The 6,957-nt window shown below is 36.6% G+C and overlaps 1 long non-coding RNA gene across 1 annotated transcript in view; it reads right to left on the bottom strand.

Moving 5' to 3' along the window:
* LOC101500804 (uncharacterized) overlaps nucleotides 1–1,002 on the bottom strand; it is a 1,490-nt gene extending 488 nt beyond the window's left edge. The window contains exon 1 of the long non-coding RNA XR_190218.4: nucleotides 462–1,002. This is a non-coding gene — a long non-coding RNA (uncharacterized lncRNA). The remainder of the gene's footprint in view (nucleotides 1–461) is intronic.
* Nucleotides 1,003–6,957: the final 5,955 nt, after the last annotated feature.

Here is a 6,957-nt window from a genome sequence, read left to right as displayed (position 1 = left end):
ATCAATCCATAAGCATATAAAATAAGTAAAAAAGAATATATATATATATATATATATATATATATATATATATATTAATTAATTAATAAGATAATTTATTTTCATTTTTTGTCAGGCAATAATTATTTTCACAAGCATATAAGATTATAGCTATGACATTTTTGCTCACATGATCATACAAATTATTTTCTCATGAATTAATAAATAATTATCCAAAAAATGTAAGATATTCAATAAAGCATTTAAAATTCGTATATATTTTTAGTGTAATTTACACCATCAAACTCTTAAGTTATAAATTTTTTTTAAATTTAAACATAATTATTTTTAAAATTAAATTGTGATTTATTAACGGTATAAATTTTTTTTACACCAAGGTAATTTGTCAATAAATCTCATATATACTTATGTATATGGAATAGACAAAAACACAATTGAATATAAGTAGGCGTTTAACTTACTTGCATGAAGGTTAGAAGCACCAACTAGCTTCATACTTGTTGCCTTGGCACACGATGAAAATATACAAAGAATGAGGATAATCCAAATAAGGGAGGTTTTTTTATAAGCCATATTAGTTTGGTTAATTTGTGTGTATTCAATCGATATCCTTATTTATAATCCAAGCATTGGTAGTCGTTGCTTGCTTTTCAAGCATTTTATTATATGCTTAATTTTTTAAATTCTATCTGACTTTGCTAACCAAATTAATTAATTTGGCCACTTGAATTCTTTTGTCAATAAAACATTGATAATAAATTTTGTGTCTTCTTTATGTATGCTAACATGTAAACTAAGTCAAAGATATCGTGGACCACACATTTGATTTATTTATATAAATTAGGTATTTTATCGCACATAATTGAAAGATTTGATTCTATGTGTATATAATCAAATAAGTGATAAAATTGTCTCTCAAGAAATTTAATACACATATTCTCAATATTTTCGAACTCGAGGCCACGATTAGATTAGAAGAAAAAATATATCATCTCATCCTAATACTTTTGGTTTGTAAGGACATAGTCTAATAATTACTAGTATTGTTTAATTCCCTTCTCTCTATATTGCATAAGATAAAGTATGAAATTAGTTTGTGTAAGTTCAAGGCTACATAGATAATAGTTTTGTTATGGTCTTGAGCTTGACTTAATCTTCCGTTATTATTCGTTGTAAGCTTATAGATAGATTGAAAAAGTCTTTTTCTTGGGTCAAAAGATTGAACCGTCTAAACAATTAATAATTGGTATATGAGTGCATAACATTATAAAATAACTTCAATAACGACTTTATTATTTTTAAATGTCTCACAACAAACGACTCATTTATAAAATAAATCTATCTTATCAAAATAAATGATCATTTTCAATTTATAATGCAACATTAATTACTTTTATCTAATCGCACTCTCTAATTAATATTAATTTCACATTGCATTAATGATATGCCAAATTTTTTTTTAAGATTTTTTAAATCATTAGCATCGGTTTAGTCGACACTAAGTAAAATATGATAGACACTTCCTTACCTTCATTTATGTATGCCTAGTCGACACTAAGTATAATAACTTATGTAGTGAATCGCAAGTCAATTGAAGAAAACATACTTAACAATTTCAGCCACACTAACTCGCTGTTCTACTATTGTTTACTGCCAAGTTTTTAATTTTTCAGAGTCTTCTGATCATTTAGAAACTGAATAGACTATCCAAGGGAAGTTAATGTGTAACACCCCGTTTTTCAAAGCGAGGGTATATTTTTTTTTTTAAAAGTAATTAAAAACGAACAAAGAAATAAATCAGGAAATGCTTTTGGATAAATAATTGAGTCATTATAATTTACGCAGCGGAAAAGTTTCTCCAATTATAAATCCAAAATATTTACATAACATCAAATGGTACATGGAACCCATCCAAAGATGATATCAAACTGATAATATTTGTATAAGTACAGTTTTCCAAACTAAAATTACTCCAAACCAAAAAGAAGGACCCCTAGTCTCTATACATCATCCTAATCTGATCATCCTACCAAAAAGCTATACACCCTGAGTAATCTCCACGCGCCCCGTGAGATCCTCCTAACGTAACTGCAGTCAAGCGTTCCCATCTCCATTCCTGTCCGTAGGGTACGAACCGGTAGGGCCGTCCTGACTCTCATCTGAGGGCAAAGCCCAGATTTCCACAATAGTGTAAAGGGTCACCAACCAGAAAATAACAGTTAACACATAGCAATTAAGTTTTTGAATGCTCAAAACAACTTTTCAACTAAGCATGCACCTTAACAGGATTTTCAATATGCGAAAAGTTCATACAGTACATTGCCAATGAAAATGAAGGTAAAATGCAGTTCTCGATCTCCTAATTAACACATAATAAAACAAGACATGGATAGATTCATGAGCAATTAATCATACAACTAAAACTGAGGATTTTCACTGAGCCAATCGATTGGGCAATCGATTGGGGTGAAGATTTTTAATGAAAATAGAATCCTGGGCTGAATCAATCGATTTGGCAATCGATTGACAGGATAACGGAGCCCCTGACTTAATACCAATCGATTTCCAAATCGATTTCCTGAAGGTTTTTAGTGAAATTTTGAACTCTGGCTTGATTCAATCGATTGGGCAATCGATTGACAGGATAGCTGAGCCCCTGACTTAATGGCCAATCGATTTCCAAATCGATTTGGTCGAATATGGATGAGTCCCTGACTTAGGCCCAATCGATTGGGCAATCGATTTCGTAAATGATTTTCGAAAAACTGATTACAAAATCGATTGGCTAATCGATTTTGTCCATTTGGCCAAGTCCCTGTTTACTATCCAATCGATTGGGAAATCGATTTCCCTGATCATTTTTCCAAAAATTCATGAATTAACCTAAGTCATTCCTAATCAAGTTCACAACTTAACACTTAGCAATTTCTACGCGATTACCACGGCAATTGGGATCTCGATAACCATCATACTTACACACAATAATCAACACATAACACTTAGCATTTTCAACGCAATTAACACGATAAATCAAATTCAAATCACTCAATCATAAAACTCAATCAAACACGACTCGTGTGCCAAGCACCCTAATGCAATGCGTATATGCCAAAATGCATGGACTCGGAATTCCAAACCAAAACCCTCCTCGAAGGGCCGTAAATCATAATTGTACCGCCTATCGCAGGCCAAAGTACCAATTACCGAGGTGCCACCTATCACGGGTCAGCACGATTTACTAAAATGCGTAAATCATAAACGTACCACCTATCACGGGTCAGTACAGTTTACCGAGGTGTCACCTATCACGGGTCAACACGATTTACTAAAAGAAAAAGCGGGAATCGTAAACGTACCGCCTATCACAGACCAGTACTGTTTACCTAGGTGCCACCTATCACGGGTCAGCACAATTCACCAAAAATGTAAATCGTAAATGTACCACCTATCACGGGTCAGTACAGTTTACCGAGGTGTCACCTATCACGGGTCAACACGATTTACTAAATAGTAACTCGTAAACGTACCACCTATCACGGGTCAGTACAGTTTACCAAGGTGTCACCTATCACGGGTCAACACGAATTACTAAATAGTAAATCGTAAACGTACAACCTATCACGGGTCAGTACAGTTTACCAAGGTGTCACCTATCACGGGTCGACACAATTTACCAAATGAAATGCATGAGCATACACAGACTCCATTCACAACAATCGTTAAGCAAATGCAGATATTAAAAGATTCCCCATTTTTAATACCCATTTAACTTAAACGACTTTCAAACAACATTAATTAAATAAGTCATTAAGAGATTCCCCGTTCTTAATACCGATTTAACTTAATGATTTTCAAAACAAAACGTTAAGCAAACAGTCATATTAAGAGATTCCCCATTCTTAAAAAACCGTATTTCTTCGTTTTCGAATCAAAGAGGAAGAGTGGAGTTGCAAAAACCTTGATCTAACTCTCCCCCAACCTTGGGTTACTAGTTTTGAAGAAAAGAAAGCGACGAAAACGAAAATGGGAGAAAGGAGAAAAATGGGTCACGGTTAGAGGAAGAAGATGAAGTTTTGAAATTTTCCTTCCTTTCTTTTTCTTTCCTTTGTTTTTCCTTTCTTCCTTTTTCCTTCCTTCCTTTATATACTATTTTCTTTTCCTTTTCCTTCCTTCTAGTTTTCCTTTCTTTTTCCCTCCAAGCAAACATATATATATAAAATAAATATAACTTAACAAATATCTCAAAATCTAGATATTTATTAAATTACCTTTTCACCCGAAACGCCTTAAATTAACCGTAAAGTATTTTCCGCAGTTAAATTCAATTTATTTATCGACGAGAAATTCTAATTGGCATCGAAATATCTTTTTGATTATAAAACTCCAAAATATTATTAACTTTGGCTTAAAAGCCTCCGAGCCAAAATCCAAAATATACCAAAAATACATAAAAGGGTACTTTAAAATTATGGGTCTTACATTACTCCCCCCCTAAAATTAGTTTCGTCCTCGAAACTATGCATCGATAAATAACTCTGGGTGTTGTTCCCTCATCTTGCTCTCCAGTTCCCAAGTCGCATCTCCAGTAATTGGGTTCCAGATCACCTTGACCAACGAAACATCCTTGGTCCTCAACCGCTTAATCTTCCTGTCATCAATTCTCACGGGTGGTACTTCGAACGACAGGTTATCCTTTAGCTGGATTGTGTCTGGTTCGATCACGTGAGATGGATCTGCGAGATATTTCCTCAACTGCGACACATGAAACACGTCATGGATATTGGACAGTATCGGAGGTAATGCAATCCGATAAGCAACCGGCCCAATTCGTGCAGAAATCTGATATGGTCCAATGAATTTCGGAGTCAACTTCTTCGATTTCAAGGCTCTACCTACTCCAGTAGTAGGTGTGACTCTCAGAAATACATGGTCACCCTGTTCGAATTCCAAAAGTCTGCGACGCTTGTCCGCGTAACTCTTCTGGCGATCTTGTGAAGTCTTCATTTTCTCCTTGATCTTCCTTACTTTAGCTGTGGTCTGTTGCACCATCTCTGGTCCGACAATCATATTCTCACCGTCTTTATACCAACACAAGGGCGTTTGACACTTGCGCCCATATAAAGCCTCATATGGTGCCATTCCAATACTTGCGTGGAAACTATTGTTGTAAGTGAACTCAATCAACGGAAGTACATCATCCCAACTTCCTCTATCATCTAAAACACATGCTCTCAACAGATCTTCCAAGGACTGATTTGTCCTTTCAGTCTGTCCGTCCGTTTGTGGATGGTAAGCTGAACTCAATCGTAGCTTCGTTCCCAACGCTTCGTGCAATGCTCCCCAAAAATGCGATGTGAACTTCGGATCACGGTCTGATACAATGCTCGATGGTACCCCGTGTAACCTCACAATTTCAGCAATGTAGATCTCCGTTAGCTGATCTACCTTATAGGTGGTCCTTACCGGTAAAAAGTGAGCAGATTTAGTCAGTCGGTCCACTATCACCCATATAGAATCATTCTTCCTCCTTGTCTTTGGTAATCCGGTTATAAAATCCATGGAAATGCTGTCCCACTTCCATTCAGGTATATCTAAAGGTTGCAACATTCCAGCAGGTCGCTGATGTTCCACCTTCGCTTTCTGACAAGTTAGACAAGTGGATACATATTCCGCCACATGTTTCTTCATTCCTGGCCACCAATAATTCTGCCTCAAATCCTGATACATCTTTGTTGCCCCAGGATGAATACTCAGCTTACTCTTATGCGCCTCTTCTAAAATCGTTTTCCGCATATCTGTAATTTCTGGTACACAAATCCTACCATTACACCGCAAAACATTATCAGCCCCAATCTTGAACTCAGTCGTCTTCCCTTGTACTATTAGATTCCTCTTCTCTTGAATTAAGACGTCATCCTGAGAATTCGCAATGTCTTCAAGTAATCCACTCGAGATCTTAATCATTCCGAATTTCAAAATTCCCGGTGCAAACTCTACGTTCAAGTGCAAGTCTCTAAAAGCTTCCCACAACTCTTGTTGTCTAGCCATAATTAGTGAAGACACCGATACACTTCTTCTGCTCAACGCATCCGCCACTACATTGGCCTTCCCAGGGTGGTACTGCAGTGTGAAATCAAAATCCTTGAGAGTCTCCATCCATCGTCTCTGGCGCATGTTCAACTCCTTCTGATCAAACAAATATTTCAAGCTCTTATGGTCGCTGAACACGGTGAACGTGCACCCATATAAATAATGCCTCCAGATCTTTAATGCAAAAACAACCGCGGCAAGCTCCAAATCATGAGTAGGATAGTTCCTTTCGTGAATCTTCAATTGTCTCGAGGCATAAGCCACAGCTTTCTTGTGTTGCATCAGAACACATCCTAACCCCTGGTGGGATGCATCACAATAAACTTCATAGGGTTCTTCTGATTGCGGTAACACCAATACAGGTGAGGTCGTCAATTTCCTCTTCAGTAACTGGAAGTTTTCTTCACACTTCTCCGTCCATGCGAACGGTTGATCTTTTCTGGTAAGTTGTGTCAGTGGAGCCACAATCTTAGCAAAACCTTCGATAAACCTCCTGTAGTACCCTGCCAGTCCCACAAAACTTCGTATGTCAGTGACAGTCTGAGGCTGTTTCCAAGCAAGAACCGCCTCAATCTTAGCCGGATCTACAGCGATTCCTTCCTTGGTTATCACATGTCCCAAGAAATTCACTTTCTCTAGCCAAAATTCACACTTCGACAGATTGGCATACAATCGCTTCTCGCGTAAAATCTCAAGAACTTGTCGCAAATGTTCTCCATGCTCTTCTTCGGTCCTTGAATAAATCAATATATCATCAATGAATACCACCACGAATTTATCAAGGAACGAATTAAAGATCCTGTTCATGTAGTCCATGAAAATTGCCGGTGCATTGGTAACTCCGAACGGCATAACCAGGTATTCATA

Source organism: Cicer arietinum, chromosome 7 (assembly GCF_000331145.2).
Source record: "Cicer arietinum cultivar CDC Frontier isolate Library 1 chromosome 7, Cicar.CDCFrontier_v2.0, whole genome shotgun sequence".
NCBI lineage: Eukaryota > Viridiplantae > Streptophyta > Magnoliopsida > Fabales > Fabaceae > Cicer > Cicer arietinum.
This window is presented reverse-complemented; position numbering and strand designations above follow the sequence as displayed.